The 13,417-nt window shown below is 39.6% G+C and overlaps 1 long non-coding RNA gene across 4 annotated transcripts in view; it reads right to left on the bottom strand.

Annotated features, from left to right (window-relative positions):
- The window catches only part of LOC133247180 (uncharacterized), a 72,566-nt gene extending 61,716 nt beyond the window's left edge, over positions 1-10,850 (bottom strand). For 2 of the 4 annotated variants that reach the window (XR_009736297.1, XR_009736295.1), the window contains exons 1-2: positions 10,419-10,850; positions 2,204-2,273 (exon numbers count right to left, since the gene is read on the bottom strand). This is a non-coding gene — a long non-coding RNA (uncharacterized LOC133247180). The remainder of the gene's footprint in view (positions 1-2,203; positions 2,274-10,418) is intronic. The other 2 variants (XR_009736294.1, XR_009736296.1) reach the window with 2 other exon arrangements.
- Between the last annotated feature and the right edge of the window lie 2,567 nt (positions 10,851-13,417).

The following is a 13,417-nucleotide window of genomic DNA, read 5'->3' as shown; positions in this document are numbered from 1 at the left end:
TTTCCTCCTGGGACAGCACGTAAATGGCTAATTTTCATAAACACTTCAAGCCCAAAGAATCATGTTCAGACTAGATTTCTTAAGGAATCTGCTATAGTGCCTCAGTGAACACTGGATAATGGATGAATGAAGATTAGGCCCTAGAACTATTTTAGGATAACTTGACAAATATTTGGAGGGCAGTCATGGAATGAAGGAAGAAAGCCTCAGTTTTGTTCTGAGTCACTGATGTTCCAATCTAAAATGCTAACATAACCAGTTCCTCTGCCAATGTGAAATGCATCTTTATTCTCTCCTTTGCTTTCTATGTTGCAATTATGTCTTTCTCTCACTCAGTGTACTAATGAAAACAGCATTGGTTTTGGAGCCGGAAGTATCAAATATTTTATTAGACTTTAGTACTGCACTTGAAGCAGAGCATTAAGATAGACAAAACCAAGTTCCACTTTACTGTCATTTCTCTCATTGTTCCTTTCTCTGTCCCTCTCCCAAATCTCCACCTTACCTAGACTTTCCCTCATCATCCAGGAATTGAGAAGCCCAATATCTCTGCCAAAAGCCTCCTCAAAATGCACTAAAAGAGCACAATACCTTTCTAGGACACTTGAGCGGCTCCTGGCTCATCTCATAACTGCCACCAGATCCTCTAACACGTGTACTTTTCCCACCATAGTAGACAAAAACAAAGATATTTCTGAGTCTTTTTAAAATTATTATTATTTGAACCATCACAATGGTCTATACTAAAAGGATTAACAGAGCTGTCCTCGTCCCTGTTACTCTCTGCTCTGGGTTCCTAGTTGCCATTGTTGTTGTTATTCGCTCAGTTGTATCCAGCTCCTCGAGAGCCCATGGACTGCAGCGGGCCAGGCTTCCCTGTCCTTCACCACCTCCTGCAGTTTGCTCAAACTCATGTCCATTGAGTCAGTGATGCCATCCAACCATCTCATCCTCTGTCGCCCCCTTCTCCTCCTGCCTTCAATCTTTCCCAGCATCAGGGTCTTTTCCAATGAGTTGGCTCTTTCCATTTGGTGGCCAAAGTATTAGAGCTTCAGCCTCCAATGAATAGTCAGGATTGACTGCCTTTAGGATTGACTGGTTTGATCTCCCTGCTGTCCAAGGAACTCTCAAGAGTCTTCTCCTAGAGCCAAAACCAAAACCAATGACTGCTTTCCTGGTGACTATTTTCCCATGCCCTTCAAGTCTTCCCAAATGGAGACAAGCTATATGATGGGCTTATGTGGACATGAAACGGTGGTCCCAAAGAATTTTCCAAATTTTTATTTTTTTATTTTATATCTTCCTATCTTATCATTGAATATATCATGAGTGTGTAAGAATAAAAGACTCAGACATCTATGGTTTTCTGAGAAAAGCATCTCAGATTTAGAGGCTATAGCCCCGAACACTTATGAAGAACAAGTTCTAGGTTAAAGAGAGGCAACCCGGAGTTCTCCCAGCCTAGAGTTCTCACCAGCAACTCTTCTACATAGTTATATCCAGGCTAGGATCTCATAAAGATGACATGATAAGTAAGGCACACATTTTAACTTTCATACCTTACTGGACTAAATCTCACTTATCTCTATACCTATATGCAATTCAATGCGACACAATTTTCTTCTTTTTCAGTAACACCTTTATCACTAATATCTCTAAATATGCTTCCAAAGCCTGTTCAAATATCCCCTTCTTGACAGAGCATTTTACTACCAATCTGGGCACGTTTTATCAACCCCTTCTCTATTTCATCAGAATCATATTTCCAGTGTAGAATTTATAGTGAATAGTGCTTGTCATCTTCATTAGCTATTAATAGCATGGTGCCCTCCACACAATAGGCCCTCAATGATACCATGGCTGGGCTGGGTGAAGAGATAAATAAATAGTGAGCTGATGAGGCCTATTTTCTGCTCATTATGGGCTTGGGTTCACTCCTTGCCTGAGCAGATGAAGGTAAGCCTATGATCACAGGCATTTTCTGAATTAGGGCAGTCTTGCTCAGCACCAACATCTTGATCTCAAAGTCCACCTTAACTCATTACTCCCTTCTATTAAGTTATATTTTTATGATATCTCTTGGTCACAGGATAATTGCAGTAACATATGCAAAGAACTAGAACAAAGATCAATGCGTATCTCTCTACCAGACTTCTCAGTATTGAGAACATAGTGCCCTGTTGCTCATAATTGTGCTGATTACCTGCTTATGCTTTTAACTGCAGTCTTCATGAAACGTCCTCACCCATCTCCTTACAGTCTGTTATTATAATCTGTAACTTTTTACAGGGTATTTTTATAAGAATGGAACATATACAATCTGGATACCCATGACAGTATCATTATGTATGAATTGGTAAGAGATGTTCCATAGGACCCCAAATTTCGAGATGATTTTTCTGAGAGTTGAGTCACATTTTTCATTAAAGGATAATTGGAAATTTTCTGAAATGTGTTAGTGTTCAAATACTTACGTGTAATCTCACTCCCAGATAGGTTAATCAACTTTAGGAAAATCTTATTAAACATTTAGTTTACATTTTAAATTTTAATATGTTTTCATATTTTTAAAGGAATGTATAATGAATAAACAATACATTATTTTTTCCCTCAAGTAGTTCCTTTGAAGAGGTGGGAGACTTTTTAATATGGAGCTCCATCTAGTGGTACAACTAGCAATGTATCAAAGGCAAGCATTTTCTGTAAGAAAAGATACATTATTGCAAATTACCCTCTGTTTTCTGCCTTATATATTTGAAATATCCTCATGTGTTTCTGTATGTGTTCATTAAAGCAAAATGTTAGGAAGTAAAATTCAACTCCCCATATGATAACAGTATTTTTGCTATATTTTATAAAAAGGGCTGCACCAAATATTGACACATTGGTGACAGTAGTGGTAAAGAATCCACCTGCCAATGCAGGAGATGCAGGAGACTTGCGTTGAATCCCTGGGGTGGGAAGATCCCCTGGAGTAGGAAATGGCAACCCACTCCAGTATTCTTGCCTAGAAAACTATGAACAGGAGGAGCTGGCGGACGGTAGTCCATGGGGTCACAAAGCGGCCAACATGACTGAATACGAGTCCACATCTGAACAAATTTCAGACTTCTTAATGTATGTGCTCAGTTGCACGTTTACTTTCCTAGTTGGTTTTTAACTTATTTCTTATGAATACTTGTATACAGTGTACATATCAATACCAAAGATAAGGGAGCCAAATTAATGAATAGTATTTTTTAAATCCCAAAAGCACCACATTTTCTTTTTAAGTTGAATCAGTTGAAATAATTCTTATCAATGAGTTCTGACCTTCTAAATTAGGTCCAGGTAAGTGTTCTAAATCCTGTGGCCCTATTTTTTTTTTTTTCTTGCCAGCCAGAATTCAAGTCCATAACACAAAACATCAAAAGAAAGGTAAATGAACTGGACCAAGGAATATAAGAAAAATAAACATCGGCCATTTCTCAACGTTTGTCATAACAAAGCTAAAGGATATACTTTATAGTTTTGGCTGAAAATGTCTTATGAGTCAAATCACACATGGGTATATAAACCTTGCCTTTTCAGAGCTAAGAAAGATGGCGTTTTTGTAGCTCACATATGATCCACGTAGAGAGGGAAGTCTTTGTTTCATGTTGGTGTCAATGGATAGATGTGTTCCTCTCATCAATTAGACTGTGACTAAATTGAAGATAAGGATCATATCACAAATATTTTGGGAACGTATAGTTCTGTGCTTAGTCACTCAGTCATGTCCAAGTCTTTGCAACTCCATGGACTGTAACCTGCCAGGCTCCGCTGTCTATGGGATTCTCCGGGCAGTAATACTGGAGTGGGTTGCCATGTCCTCCTCCAGGGGATCTTCCCAACCCAGGGATTAAACCGAGGTCTCCCACATTGCTGGCAGATTCCCTGGTGTCTGAGCCACCAGGGAAGCCCAATATATAGTGAGACTTCAATAATACTGTCAAGATGAGTAAGTATATCCAATAGACCTGGTGATATATTTTAGGATATGTAATAAGAGGTCACTTTACAGGGTCTCTTCAGAAGGAAACAGGGATTTATGAACAGTAACTTTTCTAAAAACAAGTATATACTATAGACCATTTTCATGTGAATTTAAGCTCCTATTTTTACACTAATCCCAATTTTATCTCTTGGATATTTCCTGAAATGCTGGTTTTTGTTGAAATTAAAGAATAAATAGGTATCTAATATTCCACTGAGAACAAAGCTATGATTTCTAGTATATTTCCAATTAAGTTCCCCATGAGCTATTCAACATGAAATTCTTTCAGAATTCAAGCAAACAGTAAAACTAAATTTGCCACTTAAAACTAGTCAGCTGAAAATTTCAAATCTCTCAGGAACCTGTCACATCTAAATCACTGCTCTGGCTTGGGAGTACGCGTGAGACATGGTGACTGTGAGTTTCGAGGTGAGATATAGAATCATACTTCATTTTTATTTAAAGGCCTTAAATTTCTAACTATACCCACTGGAGTGAATCATTAGTTCCAAGTATTCGAGTAAAATTCAACTAAAAGACCTCAGGGTTTGTTCATTGTAAGTCATCACAGTGTGATATTCTAACACTTAAAAGCACGGATTTCCAAGAAGGCTTTTTGACAGTCTAAAATTTCCTGATAACTTTAATAGGAATTATTTTGTACTGTGATCCATAAGAAATGTGTACACTGCTGTGACAATTTCCCCTTGAAGATCACTGCACATGGCAAATTACTTGGCAATTTCACTTTCTAGTTCTGAGGGAAAAAAAAAAAAGGTCTTTGTATAAACTACCTCAAACTATTTTCATTTCTGTGAGTTGAGGCTTTTTCATCTTTAATGAATTTTAGTAACTAAAGGAATTTTATGGTTAGTCTTCATATGAATGGTACAAAATGCAAAAAGCAAAATTGGAAAAGCAGTAGAAAGTATGTCTATGTGAGTAAATTACATGTAAAAATCCATTCATATCTGATTCTAAACAGTGTACTTAGCACCGAATGTTACCTCCTTGTAGAAAGTTATAATAATCTTACTCATCACTGGATTCCCAGCACTTATCACAGAACCTAATCTAAAGTAGAAATTTAAGAAAATTTTTAGATAAATGAGTTAATGAATCAACAAGGGTTACCTTCCTAGTAAGCCCAAACTGTATTTGGGAATAGGATTAACTATTATTGTTAAGGTAGAATTAATTTTTGATTTATGTAGTTTTTTTCTAAATGCAAGTCTAAATTTCAATGTGTTTATTTTTATAATATCATGAGATTTTAATCTTCTCTTTCTAGAAAAATAACTTTTTTTTAGTGTCAGTGTCAATTATATAAATTGTGAAATTTAAGATTAACTAAATATTGAAAAATGTTTCCACATCCATAGTAATGCCAGTCTAACAAAAAAGTATTCTCACATATCATTACTCTTTTTAGGCCCATTATTTTAAAAGGGACCTAGAGTAGGAAATGTCAACCCACTCCAGTATTCTTGCCTGGAAAACTCCATAGACAGAGTGGCCTGGTGGGCTCCAGTTCATGGCATCATGAAGAGTCAGACCCCAGTGAGTGACTTGGGCACATTTTAAAAGGGAGGGGCAATACACATCAAATTTAAATAGTAAGTAATGAGAACAATGACCTTTCTCTTGTCCCCTTCCAATAATCAATGATTCTAGTTACTGCTTGCCTCAACAAATTTAAAAAAAAAAATCTTAATTTTGAAAGTGGAGTTAGGTCTTCAATTTATCACCTGTTTTTCAATTTGATAGGGTTTCCCTGGTAGCTCACCTGGTAAAGAATCCACTTGTGATGCAGGAGACCCTGGTTTGATTCCTGGGTCAGGAAGTTCCCCTGGAGAAGGGATAGGCTACCTACTCTAGTATTCTCAGGCTTCCCTAGTGGCTCAGATGGTAAGGAATCCTTTACCCCCTGCAATGTGGGAGACCTGGGTTCAATCTTGGATTGGGAAGATCCCCTAGAGAGGGATTTAATTTGATACTCTTCCTTTCCTTCTTCTCTCCAGAGAAAATTGACTTTTCCTTTTAATTCTGATTCCCATCATCACATCCTCCTAGATTTTTTTTCTATTTCTGTTCCTGGGATATTTTATAAGAGAACAGAATGAATGAAGAAGGTTAGAGTCCACTAGTTAGGTTTTGTTTAATCTTCAGCCCCAAGAAGTACACACAGGAAACTTCAGAGTGACTTAGCACTGTATCGAACATTCAGTGATTTTCAAAGTTGAGATTTGAAAACAGATTTACCTGACTCTAAGCTACTATAACAATCCATATCTCTATTGGTGATGTTTTGGGGTCTAGCAACAACCTCCATTCCGTTCTCTAAGGAATTTTTAATTTAGCAGCCTACTAATATTTAAGTAGTATATATACAGCTCTGAGGAAGTACAAATAATGGTCACGAAAGACTTGCTTTGGCCCAGGAGCTTGCTGAAAGGGGCCAACCTGTGATAGCACAGGGGAGCAAGTTTGGACTTGAGAGCCGTGATGATGAGAAACCTGGAGCTGGCTACCCTTTACAGTAGCTGTCTTCCAATACTTTGGCCACCTGATGTGAAGAGCCAACTTACTGGAAAAGACCCTGATGCTGGGAAAGATTGAGGGCAGGAGGAGAAGGGGGTGACAGAGGATGAGATGGTTGGATGGCATCACCAACTCAATGGACATGAGTTTGAGCAAACTGCAGGAGACAGTGAAGAACAGAGAAGCCTGGCATGCTGCAGGCCATGGGGTCACAGAGAGTTGGATACAATTGAGCAATTGAACAACAATAATCTTCAAATTATGTTTGTTAATGAGATGTATTATGTACTCATTGTTTTTAGAATAGTTGTTATGTTTAAAAGGAATCAACTCTGAAAGGGTTCGGAATTTCTGTTGGTTCATGCTCTTCTTAATGTGAAAACTTTTTTTTTGAAAAATTGAGCTGAAGAGAAAAATATTTAGAAGCTATCCAACAGTGTAATTTGGCTACTACTCAAGAATTCAGGAATATCTACTACAGTGCTCCTAGACAGCAGTTTCTTAACTATAGGGATACTAGGGGTACAGAGAAGCACTGTTATCCTTTCAATCAATCTCTTTCTCCAAGAGAATTTCCTATATAATACAAGGCATATTTTATGCAAGGAGATCAAACCAGTCAAGCCTAAAGGAAGTCAACCCTGAATATTCACTAGAAGGACAGATGCTGAAGCTGAAGTTTGCCCACGTGATGTGAAGAGCCGACTCACTGGAAAAGATGCTGGGAGAGATTGAGGGCAATGGGAGAAGAAGGTGGCAGAGGATGAAATGGTCAGATAGCATCACCGACTCAATGGAAATGAATTTGAGCAAATTCTGGAAGATACTGGAGGACACAGATAGTATCCTCTGTGGAGGACAGAGGAGCCTGGTGTGCTGCATTCCATGGGGTCTCAAAGAGTCAGACACGACTTAGCGACTGAACAACAAATCAGCAGCAGTTATGTGTTTATGGTTTAATTATGCTTATGATTCACCTATGCAACACTCTCGTGAATCATGTTACATAAATAGACCTCATGTTAAAGAGCTTGCTACTGTGTTAGATAAGTAAGCTGACAGTTAATTGACATGTCCAATTCGAACCAGAGGTCTCTTTCTACACTCACATACCAAGAGATGAGAGAGAAGGAGGATGTGAAAACAACAGAGATCAACATGTCCTTTTTCTCCCTCCCTCCCTTTCTCCTTTTTTCCTTTCATACTTCTCTTTTATACTGTTATTTCCTTCCATCCTTCCTTTCTACTTCCTACCCTCCTTTCTCTATTTCTAAGCAGATGGCTATGCAAAATTAATAAAATAAGGACTACACACACATACTACCTTGAAGGTTAATGTGATCGATCTAGACATAAGTATAAAGCCCTAAAAGTTTTTAGATTAAAAATAAATATTCAACCAGCCTTATTAAATTTAGCATTTAATTTAGGACTGAAATGTAAAAAACACAGCGGCACATTAGAAGACACTTTTAAAATGAATATGGAGAAAGATATCAAATGTTTGTAACTGTTTGTATTTCTCTAAAAGTTTTATTTACACTATGGCTTACATGTAAATTTGGTGCTCATTAATATTTATACTTTTGTTTTTAATGTTATCTCTAAAACTGAAAAGAAAATTGGAGAACTGTCTCCACTATTAATCATTTTTGTAAGTAGTCCAGCCTTTAAGACCCAAACTGTAAAGAACGTGCAATTACTGGCAGTTACTGGCAAAGTTTCCAGGAGAAAAGAAACATCAATACTAATTTTGCACTCAGCAAAAATTACAGCCTTCTCTTGGATAAACTAGAAAGGTTCTTTCTAGTTTTACTATCTACATTCTCTCATTTGCTTTAAATCTGACATTTTAAAGGTTTAAACCATAACAGTAAAACATTTCTCATATTTTTTCATAGCTCTGCAAAAACTCATTCAAGACAACTAAAGTTTAGGGAATTTCTTTTTTCCTTGCCCTTTCTCCATTTCTGCTGACTTCTGGCCTCCATAAAATTTACAGATTAGAACTCTGAATACATTTAGCTTCAGTGCTCATTTATCTTGACTCCAGTAAATGATTTTTAAAATTTACTCAGCAAATTAATACACTAGATAAAAAGAATTTTGCTTCCATAAATTGCCATTAATTCCACTGTCAACTGGAGGGCATGTTCATGGAGGACTCATTTGAGTGCTCAAGCCTATGTTTTAGAGTTACAGTTTCTTGTTGAAGATACACACACTATCAAGCTGCCTGGTTTTAGGGGTGGTGGGAATTCAGAATCCCATAAAATGGCCAGAAATAAAGAAAAGGAAATAAGTTCCATCTTTATGGCAAGAGTCACTCTGCTCTTTCCGTCTCTTTGGTCTGCTGCAGCAAAGAGCTGGGGAGCCCAATGGAAGTATTCACCAGCTTATTACCGTTGGCCTACATTTTAATGTGCCCTCTCCAATATATTACTGTATGATTATCTCAGATTCAATATTACAACGCACAGCTCAATTTCCAAAACAATGTGAAATATCTTAGTCCTTGTAATCAGCCAAATAAATCACGAAACAAATCATGGCTCTGTTCTTGCTGCAAGGTGAAAATCAATCCACCGCCTCCTAGGAAACTGAAAACAAAACTAGCCTAAGAGTGCCATCTAGTGGAGAGATCTAGTATGACCACAACAGGCTACTAACTTTTTCTACATATTTGTTCTTGCCTGGAGAATCCCAGGGACAGCAGAGCCTGGTGGGCTGCCGTCTATGGGTTCACACAGAGTCGGACACGACTGAAGTGACTTAGCAGTAGCAGTGCTGTGCTCAGTCCTGCCTGACTCTTTGACACCGCATGGTTTGCAGACTGCCAGGCTCTTCTCCCCACGGAATTTTCAGGCAAGAACACAGGAGTGGGTTGCTATTTCCTTCTCTAGGGGATCGTCCCGACCCAGGGATCGAATTTGGCCTCTTGCGCCTCCTGGATTGGCAGGTGAATTTATTCCTGCTGCACCACCAACTTTACCCAGGCTTTACTCAAAACAAGAATAACTGGAGGAGAGCCTGCTGTCCAGGAAAGTCCTAGCTGATACCTGGAAACTAAGGAGGGAAATTGAAACCTAGAGACTGAGATGATGGTTAGCATTTCCTTTTCTCTCTCCTCTTAAAAACAAAAAACAAAAAACAAAAAAACTATCCCCTGGCTTAGAGGGAATGAAGGAGCAGGAAGAGACCTGCTGTATGTCAAAAGAGTTGTACAGGCTTGTGCTCAGATTCCCGGGAGGCAGGGAATGGTCCACTGGGGTGACTACTGTGAGACAGAAGAAATGACAGAAAATAACCAGGGGTTGGAGAAAAAAGTGCAACTCCCTCAAGAAAAACTGACAATAGTGAAGATATGGCAGCAGTAAAGTGAATTTTAATTATGTCTGTTAGGGACTGTACAAGAGAAAGGCAGCCTAATGGGAGTCTCCAAGTCTAAAGATTGCCCTGAGGGTGGGAAGGGAGAGGAGTGCAGAGACAAAGATCGTTGGAATTCCAGTTCTACCGCTAAGATTCCTGCTAGAGGATGGAGTTTGGCAAGCCCCCTGTGTATAACTATAACTTGGTTCTTTATTAACATGAAAGTCAAAGTGTGCGTGCCTCCCACATAGACCCGAGTCTCCCACATTGCAAGCAGATTCTTTACTGTCTGAGCCACCAGGGAAGCCGATCTTTATTGGCATAAATGCCTGTATTTCCCAAATAAAGATGAGTACGCTAAAAGAGAAGTGAAAGGCTTTTGCTGAACACTGTCTTTACCTAAACTTGGTAGAAAAGGGGGCTGTCTTGAGCTACTCTATAAACAGACTCCATAAGGAAATAGAGCCCGAATCTTAGTACATCTAAATCTTACGGGTACTTTGTAGAAAAGAGGGATTCCAGGCCTCATCTGCTGAGATTTGGGGATTGATCTGAAGTAGGTCTTAGGGATTTGCAGCACCATCTCCATTCTGCTACAGGCGGTCTGGGACCATATTTAAGAACTACTTCCTGTTGAGTCAAGACCAAGTGAACCGATACTTCCTGCCTCCAAGGAAGCAAAAGTAACACCGAGAGACAGTGAAGTGCAGTCTGTGCTGCTGCTGTTACCTGGCTGTCTTAGGAGACCATCAGGTTCTAAGTGGACCACCTCACCCATACGCCCAGGATTTTCATTTTACTATTTGGGGCTGTGCTGGGTCTTCATTGCTACGAGGAGTCTTCTCTCTAGCTGCAGTGAGTGGGCGCCATTCTCTAGTTGCATACGTGGGCTTCTCACGGCGGTGGCATCTCTTGCTGCAGCGCGCAGGCGCAGGGTGACGGCCTCAGTAACTGTGGTACGTGGCCTCAGTAACTGCGGCTACCTGGCTCCAGAGCACTGGCTCAGTAGTTGGGGCGCCCCGGCTTCAGTTTCTCTGCAGCACATGGGATCTTCCCAGACCAGGGATGAACCTGGTGTCTCCTGTTTTGGCAGGCAAATTCTTTACCACTGAGCCACCAGGGAAGGCCTGGGATTTCCCAGTTTTAGGACTGAAGTTGCCACACCTCGGGAGAACCTGCAGCTCCAAGCAAATTGGGATGGCTAGTCGCCTCACTGAATACACCATCTTAAAAGAGTTGTACACAAGGGTACCTACCAGAGGCAAGCTCGGCAAAGAACACGACGGCCTCTTGAAGTCATATACACTGAGAACCTTACCACTGGGGAATAACTGTGAGAAATTACACCGATATGCGGAGTAAAAGTCCATCTGGAGCCGCTGCCTTTGCTAACAATAGGAAAGAGCTGCTATGCAGAGTGCTCACCAGTTGGAGCCATCACAGGAGTAGTAGATGACCTATTCTGCCAGAACCAACTTTTTTTTAAGCTTTAGTATTCCCCATCCAACTCTTTTTTTTTTTTTTTTTTTGCAAATCAGTAAAATCAACTGACAATAAAAGGTAGAGAGGAAATGAATTTGGCATAAACTTCCATTAGGAAAGCCACTCATTTTGATTTGAATAATGTAAGCCTGAACTTAGTGTGAAGTCTTCTGAAACCTCCAATTCCATTAACATGTCATCCCTTTGCATCCCAGAAACAAATTAACTCTTCCTCCCAGTTTTTCAGTATGGTCCATGTATGCTCAGTCATGTTCAACCCTTTGTGACCCCATGGGCTGTAGCCTGCCAGGCTCCTCTGTCCATGGTTTTATTCTGGCAAGAATACTGAAGTGGGTTGCCATTTCCTTCTCCAAGGGAATCTTCTCAAGCCAGGGATCAAACCTCGATCTCCTGTAGCTCCTACATTGGCAGGTGGTGGATTCTTTACCACTTAAGCCACGTGGGAAGCCCAAAAATCTCATTAGGAAATATGGCAAGTTTTGAGACTTAACAGTTCAAGTCAGTTTTATAGACCTTGACTTTTTTACCTAGACCTAAAATTGTCAGTAAAGAATATGATAGACGACAAGGATAGAAGTGCTTGACTTTTTCCAAACACAAAAAGTACAGTTATAAATTTTATAAATTCTCTTTTGCAAATTATATCAATTTGAAGAATCGTGTTTGATAGCAATAGCCTCAATTTCATTGAGAAAATCCATGTCTACCTTCTTGAATTAAATCCTAGGAAACTGCCTAACTAGACTTCCCCTTGGAAGATCAAAGTTTTCTTAAGATCTGAGGATAAGATACTCCTTTCTTGTGCCAGTGGGAATTGAATGAGCTTGAATGGGTGTGGTGGAAATAGCCAGTTGCTCACCAAATCTAGGAGCACCTCTTCTTCTTGGACACAGAGCCAGACCATGTTTCCCTGCCTCCTTTGTACTTAAGTTTAGTCATGTGATGGAGTTTTAACCAACAGAAGAGAAGCAGAAATGATATGCACTATGCCCAAGACCAGTCCATGAACATTTACCACACAATCAACGTGCATTTCCCTTCAAGTTGATGGGGACAGTGGCCCCGTGGCGTATCCTCAGAAACATTTGTTGAAGATGAAAGAAACTCTGTGAACCTGGAAGCCTGGATGACCACTGAGGAGAACATCCTATCCCATCACTCATCTGGCAGGTAATCTATGTAAGTATTGTGCAAGAGAGATTATATTCTTTGGGGAGTACTAATAGCTAACTTATTCTACTTTCACTAATTTAAACAATTCCCTAGGACAGGCTGCATTATAGAACTTTAGAACTTTCTGTAAAAGAAGATATCCAAGGACTTCCCAGGTGGTCCAGTGGTTACCTGTCCACTTGCCAAAGCAGGGGACACAGGTTTGATCCTTGGTTCAGGGAGATACCATGTGCTGCAGAGAATCGAAGTTCGTGCGCCACAACTAATGAGAGAAGCCCACACACCTCGAGCCAGTGCTCTGCAACAAAAGAAGCCACTGCAATAAGAGGCCCACACACCTCAACTAGAGAGAGTAGCCCCCCTCGCCACAACTAGAGAAAGCCCACAAGCAGCAAGAAAGACTCTGTGCAGCCAAAAATAATTCTTCTAAATTAAAAGAAGATATCCGAGGGATGAGCATGCATCTCAGTGCGAAAGTACTTCTTCTAAGCCAGTACATTTCCCAGCAAAGAGTGCAGTGAACGGATATCATAGCAGGCAAGCAAGAGTTCTCTTTAATTCACTTTTGCTAAAGTTAATAAACATTATAGTCTCATAATAAAGGGAAAAAATTAAATTACAGTTGAAAAGGAATATCATGCTGCTATTTAACATTTATTTCCCCAAATTGAAATTCTTACTGAACATAAGTTTTTAAGTCGTAAGTTATTTGAAAGCTTCTGAATATCGTCTCCAGATTTAAAGAAGTACATATGTCTCCCAAGGCCCTATAAATTGGAGAGTGGGTCAAATGTGCCAACAGCTTAAGAAAAGGAA

The sequence above is a fragment of the Bos javanicus genome, chromosome 5 (assembly GCF_032452875.1).
Source record: "Bos javanicus breed banteng chromosome 5, ARS-OSU_banteng_1.0, whole genome shotgun sequence".
Taxonomy (NCBI): domain Eukaryota; kingdom Metazoa; phylum Chordata; class Mammalia; order Artiodactyla; family Bovidae; genus Bos; species Bos javanicus.
The sequence above is the reverse complement of the archived record's forward strand: the minus strand, read 5'-3'. Positions and strand labels throughout refer to the sequence as shown.